The 11,304-nt window shown below is 37.8% G+C and overlaps 1 protein-coding gene across 1 annotated transcript in view; it reads right to left on the bottom strand.

The window, feature by feature from the left end:
• The window catches only part of pvrl2 (poliovirus receptor-related 2 (herpesvirus entry mediator B)), a 117,399-nt gene that overhangs the window by 4,271 nt on the left and 101,824 nt on the right, over nucleotides 1-11,304 (bottom strand). The gene's annotated exons all lie outside the window — the stretch shown is intronic.

Raw genomic sequence — 11,304 nt, 5'->3', positions numbered from 1 at the left:
ATAAAACCTTTATGCAAAATGAAAAAAACCCTAATTTATTTGTCGTATTTTCAATAAAACAAGGTGTACTACCATCAGAAGCTGACAGGAGTTAACAGAATATTTTGCAAACCAATCTAACCCAACCTGCAGTACATGAAAAAAGAAACACCCCTATAGTCATTAGTCCTTTATGTCACCATTGAGGAGTTTTTACACACTCTGCTTTAAGAATAGTTTTAATTCAGACCCATTAGAGGGGATTTGACCATAAAAATTACTTTTAGATCAAACCACATAATCTCAACTGGATACAAGTCAAGACTTTGACTGGGCTATTTCAAAACCTTCACTGTGCATTTTGCTTTTAAAAATTCAGAGGCTGGCACTATTTGCATTATCCAAGCTCACAAACTGATAGATGAGTCTTTTCTTTGATGATATTTCTACTAGTGCAGAATCAATTATTTCATCAAGTTGACCGTTCTTTTAGTTTAATGCATCATAAAATATGTTGCACACCTAAAAATGTCTCTCTGACCAAGCTTAAGAATAACAATCAGCAGTAATAGACATCAAAATTATTTTGGTCACATTCGTTATCATTTTCTGTTTAAAATAAAAGCCTTCTGCAATATATCCAGTTGGAAAATCTCCTCACTACTGAATATGACAGTCTATGACACAGTTATTGGAGTTATGCAAAAAGAGAAGCAACAGGGAGACACAGCTGCTTGGTAATAGGTGCATGCTGAGTTGTAGTGTGTAAGGCGTCATCAACTTTCTGCATCTAAGCCTTACCGTCTGCAGGGCACGCTACTTCCATCAATGTTTTTATGCACATTAAGTACTGTATAGGTAGAGCTTGATGGAGACACCACAATTTGAATTAGTTTTACAAAAAGGTTTTTATGCTTGCTTAAGTTTTTTTTTTTTTCTTTTTTTGGGAAAAAAAAGCACTTAAGAGCTGAGTAAACAAATAAATTCTGACGTAGAAAATATTAACCTCACATGACTAATAACAGGACAGCTGATTAGTCATGTGATGACTAATCAGCTGATTGACGGCTAATGTTTCTGGATGGCCTGCAACATCAATAGCACTGGCTAAGATAAATCAAATAAAACTTACCAATTGAAACATATTCGTTCAAATTTGGTCCATTACTGATCTGTGGTCTGAGCTTGTTTGCCACTTCTATTTACCATTTATTACAGCTAATCATTACCTAGTTAAATCGCTCCAATGGATGGAACGGGAAAAAATGGTATTGTTTGATCACATTGTATGTCTAGAGTTTTGTGCAGAGGGGACCCTCATGCATAACTGTTTTTCATTAGCAGGACTTAGACCATTAGTGCACAGGATGGCTGCACATTAGAGCAGTAATTGTGATCAATAAAAACAGGTAAGAGCACGTTTGGTGTGTAGGAACCTCACATGTACAGGCGTCAAACTAAACATAAAAGATCACTTCAGGGATCATTTACAGGTGAAAATGTGAGCCAGGCCTTTATTTTTCACACCATTGTCTGACCTTATATTTGCACCTTTGGAGAAATGTGTAAACATTTCCTATAAATAAACTCTTCTAAACCGTCTAGAAAGAGAACCATACTAGAAGAGCAGTGTTAACCTTAAATACATTAAAACCCGAATGGATTTCACTCAAGTTCATGTTTTTAAATGTAGATGAGCCACTACTTTATTCAGCGCTGTGCCCTACAAAGAATCAGCTGAAATATTAAAATGAAGCATGTGATAAAACAATTAAAAGGTGAGAAAAAGAAGGTTAAATGATGAAATAAGAAAGGCAAACACCAGAACTACACACCACTTTCTATTTCAATAATCATTTATTGGCTCCCATTATTTGCATGACCTTTTCTGAACTCCACAATGCGAGGTTGGAAGGCACGGATATAACAACCATCACCATTAATGAAATGTCATGTAGCACAAGACAGGACGATATCAGACGATACTTCACATCACTATGAGTGGCTTAATAATGTAAGAGAAGAAGAAAAAAAACACTCAGCGACTGAAAAGGGAGAAGAAATGTCTGTGCGGATATGTATAACTTTAGTGCTGAAGTACAGGAGCGGCCTTGATTAGAGTGTCGAGTCACAGGGGTGATTAAAAAGAACCAGAGGAATCATGCAGAGAGTCGACTAATGAACCATGACCACGCTGAGCATCAGCCGCTTTCAGACACACGCACACACCGATGAGGCATGTTTACTGAAGGTGCAGCTCGACTCATTATCCTCAGTATTCCTGGGGGATTATGCTAATGAGGGGGAGGTAAAGGGCAGAGAGGATCTGAGGCTCATCTGATGAGAACAAACTTCTCGTCTTAGTAATTGGAGGGGTCATGATTGAGCGTCGTTAGCCTTCTAATTACAATTCTTTTCCAACAATAGACTACTTTGAACATCTCCTAAAATAATTTCCATTCTTTTGTTCATTCAGAAGCTACTCTAATGATCCTGTCTTCTCAGAGCACTCGTTACCTTTTGCTACATCACCTCCAAGAAAGACCCAGCGGGATCTCTGCAGCACAGAGCAAACCTGTGGGTTTTCCTCCATGGGCTTTATAGTCCAATTGATAAAAGCTGAATGCAATGGTTCCTATGCTCAATCAACACATGGCACTTTGAGAGCATTACATTAGGAAAAATACAGTGAGACAAACAATCCTAAAGCTCCTCACAGATTGAATACAAGTAGTTCTTCTAATACAGCAGAGAAAGTCTGTTTATGGGTTGAACAGAGTTCAATGTGTTTTTTAGAAAGCTTAGACTGCTAATTTAATGTGACAAGAACAAACATTCAAGCTTGTAATTTTCATTGTCAGATTCATGAAGTGATGATGCACTTAGTCATAAGAGGCCATCTTTCATCAGTCAGATCAAATATTTGTGTGTAAAAAGAAGTGCTCCTGTGTAATTCACAGGAGCACTTCTTTTTAACTTCCCTAATATTAAACTTATCAACACATTTGGAAAATGTCAAAACTTTACTGAAATGCGTGGTAAAGTAGCAGGAAATTATATGTTATTGAACTCAGTTCTAACAGTATACAAACATAAGCTAGTTGAAAAATATATTTAGTTGAGATAAAAGCAAAAAAAAATCTGATTTAAATAAACTAAAAAACTATAAGAAAATGAGAAGTAAGAAAATGAAAAAATATATATGTTTTTTAAATATTGTATTTTAACGACTGTATAGGAGGTTGGTATGTGCTTAAACAGAGAGACTGGGTTGGTTAAAAAAATTGAAAGCTGAAATTGAGATTTTCAGTGTTCCAGCCTGAAATGATATTAAGTTGACAGCAGGCTATCCACAGTGTCTCATTTTGTATTTTCTTCTGGTAGGTGAGAATTCCAATTAAAGACAGGGAGAGCAGCTTCTTTCAGCCAGAGCCACGATTCAATGTGTTGGTCTATTCTGATCAAATTTGGAGTTCAAAATTCTGTTTTTTTTTTTCAAAAAAAAAAAGAAAAGAAAAGAAAAAAAAAACTTCCATTAACTAAATGTTCACTGCAACAGGACAATCATAAAGTTTTGAAAAGTTATCCAAAAATCACTCATCAAATGGTGAAAACTTCTCGCCCAAAGTGATATCAATGAACATATATTATCCATCCATGTTGGCATTTCAAACATATATCTATTCCTGGCAATTCAGTGAAAAAAAGACCATTTCCCTTCCCACCCTCCAAAAAGATAAAGAAAAGAGAAGTCACCAAGAAATGCAGACATCTGTTGACTTTCATTTTTCAGGAAATTAGGAAAAGAAACATCTCAGCTAATCCTGCCCCATGTTTGCAGTCAGGACCAATGATTTGTTTTAATTATTACTCTGAAAGACGCTCTGAAAAGTACCAGTTTATAGGATGGTAGGTGAAAAAAATCCATATAAAAATTGCAGCACAGAGCAGCAGCTTGAAGTCACTAACCCTCAATGAATCCAATAAAAAAAATGAATTTAGAAATATTAACTTTTGTAATAACCTTTAAGACTTTTCCAAATAGTTACAGCATGAGCTATATGTTGATTATTAATTCAATTAGCTATTTCCTGATAAGTTCTGTTGGAGATACTACCTCCGCCTAATGCTGGTTTTAAAACGGTTTAACATGTCCAATGCCACATAAAAAAGAAAGGTTGAATTTAATTAAAATGTAATGTTTTAATACCCAAAAGCCTAAGCCTCATTGACTGGTTTTAAAACAGATTTACTTGAGAATTTAAACAACCTGAACACACTAGTTGCTTTAGTTCTAATGATTATCAACTGATAATGGAAAGAGTCAATGAAAGAAAGGCTTTTAATAAGAATGGCAAGAAACAAAATGATAGAGTAAAATTGATTATTAAAATAAATGCATCTATTATAAAACATGCCATTGATAAAAGAAAACTTGACTATTGACATACATGTTAAAACATTTAATTCTTAAAAAAATTGTCAAAGTTTCTGAGAAAAACAAAAAAACAAAAACAAAAATTAAATGATTGTTTTGTGATTGAAAGCCATCCAGAAGTTAAGGGTGGGAAGTAGAACATTGTTTATGTATGAAGAACTGTAGAGTCTTAAAATCTAATACCGGTATATACAATCTTATCAAGTTTTAGGTTTAAATATTAGATTAAATAGCCATTGATGCTGCTGGTGTTTAGTGATACCACTTTAGGCCATAGGTTCAAGTCGCTTCTACTGTCATTTAAATCTTTGGGGGCAAAACATTTTTTAAATTCACTGTCTTAGACTGTCAGATTAAACCACTTTTTTTTTAAATTCCATCTCGTTTCAATGTAGTGAAAGGTTTTGGTCACATGGTGGTGCTGTGTCTCTTTAAGGCAGCACCTGCTGGCCAAAGGCATTTTAAATACCTGCCTTTTCTCCATACAGCCTTTGTAGCTGCTTCCTCATTACAGCTCTGTCTCTGTTTATCATCAGGCCAACCTTCTCGCTTTCAGCTCCCAGCGTCTTTCTGGAGCGACACTGAAGCCCTCTTCTTTTCTCTGCATCTTATCTCGCCAGCGTCATTATCCAACCATGTCATTTCACTCAGCGGGTTTCAGGTAGAAAGTGATTCCTTCCTTTCAAATAACGTCTGATTGGAAAAAAAATAATAGCTGAAGGAAATTGGCTCAGTTTAAAGGGCTGAGGTGTGACTGAAAGAAGAGACTGGTGGTAGTGCCCTTTGTGCTGGCCCTGAACACCAGCTAGGTCTTTCTATGATGAAATCTCAGAGGAAGACTTTGTGTGTGCGTGTTTGGTGGATGTGTTTACACCTGTGTAACTTCAGGCCAAGGACAAGACACGCGAGCACAGTTAAGATCCATCCAAACACCGAGTAAACACAACGTATGAACACTCGGCTCTGTATCCCTCCTTCTCGTCACTTGGCTTGATGTATTTACACAAGAACTCTGCAGCTTCGCCTGGTGCCCTTTGCCCTCCAGCCTCTCCCTTCCAGACATGAACACTCAGAGGCACAATCTACATAAATTACAAGAAAACAGAGACAAAAAACAAGTAGACTCAAGGGACCATCCAATTTATCTGAAAGAACAGGAGCCTCAGGGCAAAGGGGGCTGTTTCTTTCCACCAAATCACATACTATTCCATTTCTTTCTTTTTTTTTTACTATGAATGGAGAAATGGACCAGAGATCAGATTTAGTTTTGAGTTGGAGTCTGTTCCTGTGAGCAGATCAATGTGAGAACAATCTGGTCTGAAAGGCATCTCTTTCCTCTTCCTGTGTTAAAGCCTTCCCTGCCCGACTGGCCAGTCAACCATGGACCACCACTCTCCCACGGGGCACAGAAGAGGAGGAATATCAGAGCTGGAGGAGGAGTGCCGGGAAAAGGAGATGAGGCTGAATGGTTGGCTGAAGATGTCTGAAATTACTGCAGACCTACTTCAGTGGGATGAAAATACCACCAGAATCTCTTGAGCTTAAGGATGCATGGATGACTCCTGAACACAGCTATATAACAGCATTTTACTTTCCCCATTTTTTACCTATTTTCCTTTCTTTTCTGTTTAAAGGGATGTTTTAGATGAATAACTTTTCCCTTTTCCCTGCAATACAAAATGCATAGTTGCAGTGAGTTTAAATAAAGGTGAAGAAAGCTAGTTTGAGCCATTGTGCAATAGCTAAAACTCTAAATGTTTAGAGCTATGGTTAAAATGACAAACTATTGTGTTCTGGTCATCTGAGATTAGACTGTGGGAGTAACAGTCCGGGATAAAAAAAAATCTCAGACATCCTCCCCTCCATAAACTCATTCCAGGGCATTGTGGGTGGACCTTACTGTTCCCAGGTCAGAGGGGTTATATTGTCCCTCCTGTCTGTTCTGGGTCTGGTTGAGCGTCTCTTCTCTCAGCAGGACATGCCTGGAAAGCCTCCACAGAAAGCCACCCAGCAGGCATTCATGTCAGGGACCTAAACCACCTACAATGACTCCTTTCAACGTAGAGGAGGAGCAGGTCTACCCTAAGCTCGTCCCAAAAGACATGCCTCTCCACCCCAAGTCAAAATTTAGGATCACTGAGATAACTGCCTGAGAGCTGGATCAGTTTTTTTTTTTTTTGCCACAGCTCTTTTTTTAATCACATAGGACCTTAGCTGCACCCTTTTACCTATTGCTACACCCTACAAACATCTGTGATCAAGAAACCAACATGGAGACATTTGCTTGTTGCAAAGACCTAAGACCAAGAGGAAAGCCACTCTGCTCCTGCTGTTTTTTATCTCTTAGTGTTGCCAGAGAAACGGACCCTCATTTCTTTGAATCTTCCTCTATTGAGGGAATGGGGTCTGGTCATGAAACTGCTTTTTCCACAATTCAACAGTATTATCAGTGAAGGGTAGCAGTTGTTCCTGTAGTCCAAACACAACCTGGGATCCTCCATTACCTTTTTCAATACAAACGGTTTTCCAGAACTTCATGAAGCCAACCCAAATTATTTCTCCATATCGTCTAATTATCTCACCCACAATTGTTTCTGCGTCTACATCCACACTCTATATAAATGGAAAATTAAATCTACCATTAACACGTTTGTAGGGAAGCCATTGTAAAGTTTGTTGTTCTACATTTTCTCTGGTTGTAGCCGTCAACACAAATGTTGTCAGCTTAAAAACAGCAGAAACATTGAGGAAGCGTGGACTAATGGTTCTTAACTGTGTTAAAAGTATGACTGGTGGGAGCATTAACTCAGATAAAGTTAACAGATTTTAACCCACAGAAAAAGAGAAATCATTAAGAACATTGATCTTTTTTAAAGATTCAGGAAGTCCCCTATATAAAACTGAATGAGCCAACTGTGAATCCATGAAGAAGTGATGACGATTACTCATGCTGAGCGTCATTTACCAAAGCAGGCACGAGTTAAATCTGGGAATGACGTCAAACCTCACTAACCATGCTCTAGTTCTAAGGCAGAAGACCAGCGAAAACTGCCAGCTGATGTGCCTAATAAATAGGATAACTGCTATTAGCAATTCACTTTATGCATTTTGAATTTTCAAGCACTGCAGCAATATGTTATCTAATCGGTACGATACTGCAGTACAAATCAGACATGCAAATGAAGAGTTTTTCTGTGCGAGTATTATTAAGTTTGAAGAACAAACAAGCTGAAAAAGACTTTCCCAACTGGAATTCAGAACTTTCTGTTCTTTCAAGCTTGGAAATGTTTGCCTTTTGACTTAGAAATGATCATTTAATGAAATTACATCCTTCAAATAAACCATTCAGTGCAAAAATATTTTAATACTTTACCAAATGCTGCTGAACGTATGCATCAAATCAGTTTGGTGGGTTTTGGACAATTTAATATCTAGTAAAGTGACACCATGGGTAGATGGATAGAAACCATTATTATCCCATAGGGTTTATAATTTTCAGTTTAAGTGGTGGTAAAAGGCTAAAATCAGATAAATTGAGGAGCTTGTCTGACTAGGTGTTAGGATATCTCACTATAAGAGATAAGGAAACTATCCCCAACAACTTCACTGAATCTTCTAATAAAAAGTGTTTTTGAGTATAAGGAGATGATCAGTTATTTTCTAATGAATAGGAAAAGGAGTCTGTTATAGAGCAACTAGAAGTAGGCAAAAGTAGCAGGCAGAAGAGGATCCATTTCAAGAAGAGTCAAACAAATTAGTCTAAACATCAGCATTGTAGGAAGAAAGACATTTCAGAGAGAAGAAGCGAGAGGAGAGAAGAGGAGGCAGCAGGTAGAGCCAGGAGAGATGAAGCCTGTGATTAAGAGGCTGGCTTTGGATAAGTACAGTGGGATTTCCCTGCTGCTGCCTTCGACTGGCTGATCACACACTGAGAGGGGATGAAGGAGAAAGCAGAAGACAAAGATCTCACATCCCTCTCTTTTCCACTCAATCCCTTGTTCTCTGTTGCTGCGTGTTTACGCCTCTCCCTGAAGGGATTAAAGTTAAACACGCTGGCCTATCCTCAACTTCACAGCACTGGGCTGCTGGCTTTTACCGCATTTGTTTGCCCTCCTCTCCATCACTCCCATCAACTCCCCCTCCCATCCTCTCTCCGTCTCCCTGTCATCCTGCTCCGTCTCTGGTTCAATTTAGGATTCGTTTGTTTGGCTCCGTAATACGACAGCACAAATCTGCAGCGTCTCTGTCTGCATCTCTTATCTGCTGTGTGCCTAACGAGAGGAGATAAGCCTGTTTTTATTACCCCCACTGACCTGTTCTGCAAATCTAAACAACACACACACAAACACACAAGTTTTTTACAGCACTCAAAAGCTTTTTTTTTTTTTTTTTACGATCCCTAAAAAAAGAGAAGGATATATGTGGGGTTGATCTTAGCTTAAAAGATTACGGTATGACTGTCCATTGAAAAAAAAAAAAAAAAACAATCCCACTGCAGCTGACTGTTAAATTTGTTTCTAATGGGTTTGCTGGAGTTTTTAGAAAGTGACAGCTGACAAAAATATCCAAAGCTTGATGCCGGGTTGGCCACGAGATGCTGATGTTATGGGATTGCCTTCAGTGTATGTCAACCCCCGCCTCTGACCCTGTCGTCCTCCTACAAATCACACCCAAATATGCTTTTTATAAAAACTCAAACATCATACAAATCCATTATAACCCTGGAGCTATTAATGTGTTTGATCAGAAAAAAAAATCTAATATTTAAGATTTTAATTTCTATGTTGCTTTTTAAATTTAATTCTTTGGTAAGAAGCATCAAAACAAAGGTAAGACCTTTTTAAAAGTTTGAGCTAAATGTCATTTTGAAACAAACCAGTTTCGACAGTAATTTGAGCTGAAACTCTGGTTGCAAAACCAACACAAAGCACAGAATAACACAAGGGTATCATGGTCCCAGCAGAGTGCCAGGAGATGAGATTAGAACCAAATGATTAGATGGCCTCTGAAAGAGATTAAGATAAAGAACAGTGTGCATAATCTCGTTGCTCACTAACAGAAAATAGAGATCCTGGCCTTTAGATTGTGGGGGTAACTGTAAAAAACACGCACAGCTCATCCATCTGTTGGGGCATTATAATGGCTCCTCTTTAATGCACTCGGTAAAAACACTTGTTACTCGAAGCCTCTGAAACCTTCTTGACTTTTTTTTTATTACATCTTAAACAAACTGCTTAACAGGTAAAGGAAAAAAAAAACCATAACTTTGCCAAACCACTTTAAAATTCTCAATTCGATTCAGGTCTGGACTTTGATTTGGACATTAGGTCTCAAATTTAGCTGCACTATATGTTGCATCACCATCAATATATCTGGTCTGCATTATAGAGCAATAACAAATAACCTCCTTTGATGTAATTCCTGATAGAATCTCTTTACAGGCTGCATTCTTAGCAGAAGAGAATTAGTAAAATGTAGGTTAATAGTGATTTAGTGGCATTTATGCGAGGCAAGTTTTAATCTTAAATCCAAAATTAAAGCAGTCAGACCTTATTCCATCTATATCTTGCATTTGCCTTCCTCTTTCTTTTCAACATTAAGCTTAATCAGGTCCACTCATCATGAAGCTGCCACTTTTATTACCGGATCTCTGCAGCTTCTGTTGAGTTATGGACATTTGGCCTATACTGTTAATAAAGCTCTCTTTTTGTGACAGTTTGGGTGAAAGTCCATGTCTTGGCGATCTTCTCAAACAAACCTCTGAAACCATTACACAACAGCTGGATTTATTATTGAAGCACAGGGTACTTCCACTCATCGGATAATTTCTGAGTGCAACTGTATTTTATTTAGAAGTACTGCAGTAAATCAGGAGAACCAAGCATGTTTTCAACTATTCATGCTACTAAACGTAAACAGCTAGCAGCAGAGTACCAGCAGAAAGAAAACACTGACTGTGTCACATAGCTAAACAAAAATACTGAAACCAGAAGGTACAGAAGTTCCTTTGGATCCGCTGTTAAGTCTAGTTTCAGAAATCTGACATTTCAATATTTCTTGGTCATAATTTCAAGCACTTAACTTAAAACTGTTCATTTACAAAATATTGTTAATTTGGGATCACTGATGTCCAGGTGTAAACCAAAAAGCGTTTTGCAAGCTTTTAGTTTTTCTGGCATTCATTATTGTTACGGATATTTAACCCAGTTTCACTAACATACTCTGCTGTGTCATGTCTATTCCACTGATTACTGTATGACATATTTGTACCAACAGATTTTTAATCATTTTGATGTTTACGTTTGATGTATTTTTGTAAAATCTTTTGTAATTTCTTTTCAAGTGAGAGGAGCTATGCTAATAAAACTTCTTGTAAAATGAGAACAGTTAAAAACCCTAAAGGCAATGAATATAATTGCAAGGTAATACAAGAGAGGCATTGACTAATGATGAGAAAGGGAAGACCAAGATCAGAAAAAAAAGGAGAAAGAAATTCTGCTGGCTTAATGATACAAGAGAGCTGGCTTGAGTCTACCCTGCAGCCTCTAAACACAAGCACACTCTTAAATTATTCACCATTAATGCAGGAGCTGCAGCTACCTCTCACTCTAATTCTAAAACCCTCAACCGCAACTGTCATTTACTATTCCCTGCACCCACTACACCATTATAATTCATTTTAGCTCTAAACAAATCAGATCAAATTGATTGTGGTTATTTGGGCAAACACGACCGGCAGAATGGCCCTTGGAGGACACGGTGAGGCGATCTGACAGAAGTAAAAACCTGATGGACTCTGATTCTCTGTGTGTGCGAGAGAGACAGATGGCTTAGTAAGGGTCTTTGGTCAGGGGAAATCAGAAAGGCTGGTCCTTTCTAATCTTACG

This window comes from Cyprinodon variegatus, unplaced genomic scaffold (assembly GCF_000732505.1).
Source record: "Cyprinodon variegatus isolate N-32 unplaced genomic scaffold, C_variegatus-1.0 Scaffold48, whole genome shotgun sequence".
Lineage (NCBI taxonomy): Eukaryota > Metazoa > Chordata > Actinopteri > Cyprinodontiformes > Cyprinodontidae > Cyprinodon > Cyprinodon variegatus.
Note: the sequence above shows the minus strand (reverse complement) of the source record. Positions and strands in the feature narration are given on the sequence as shown.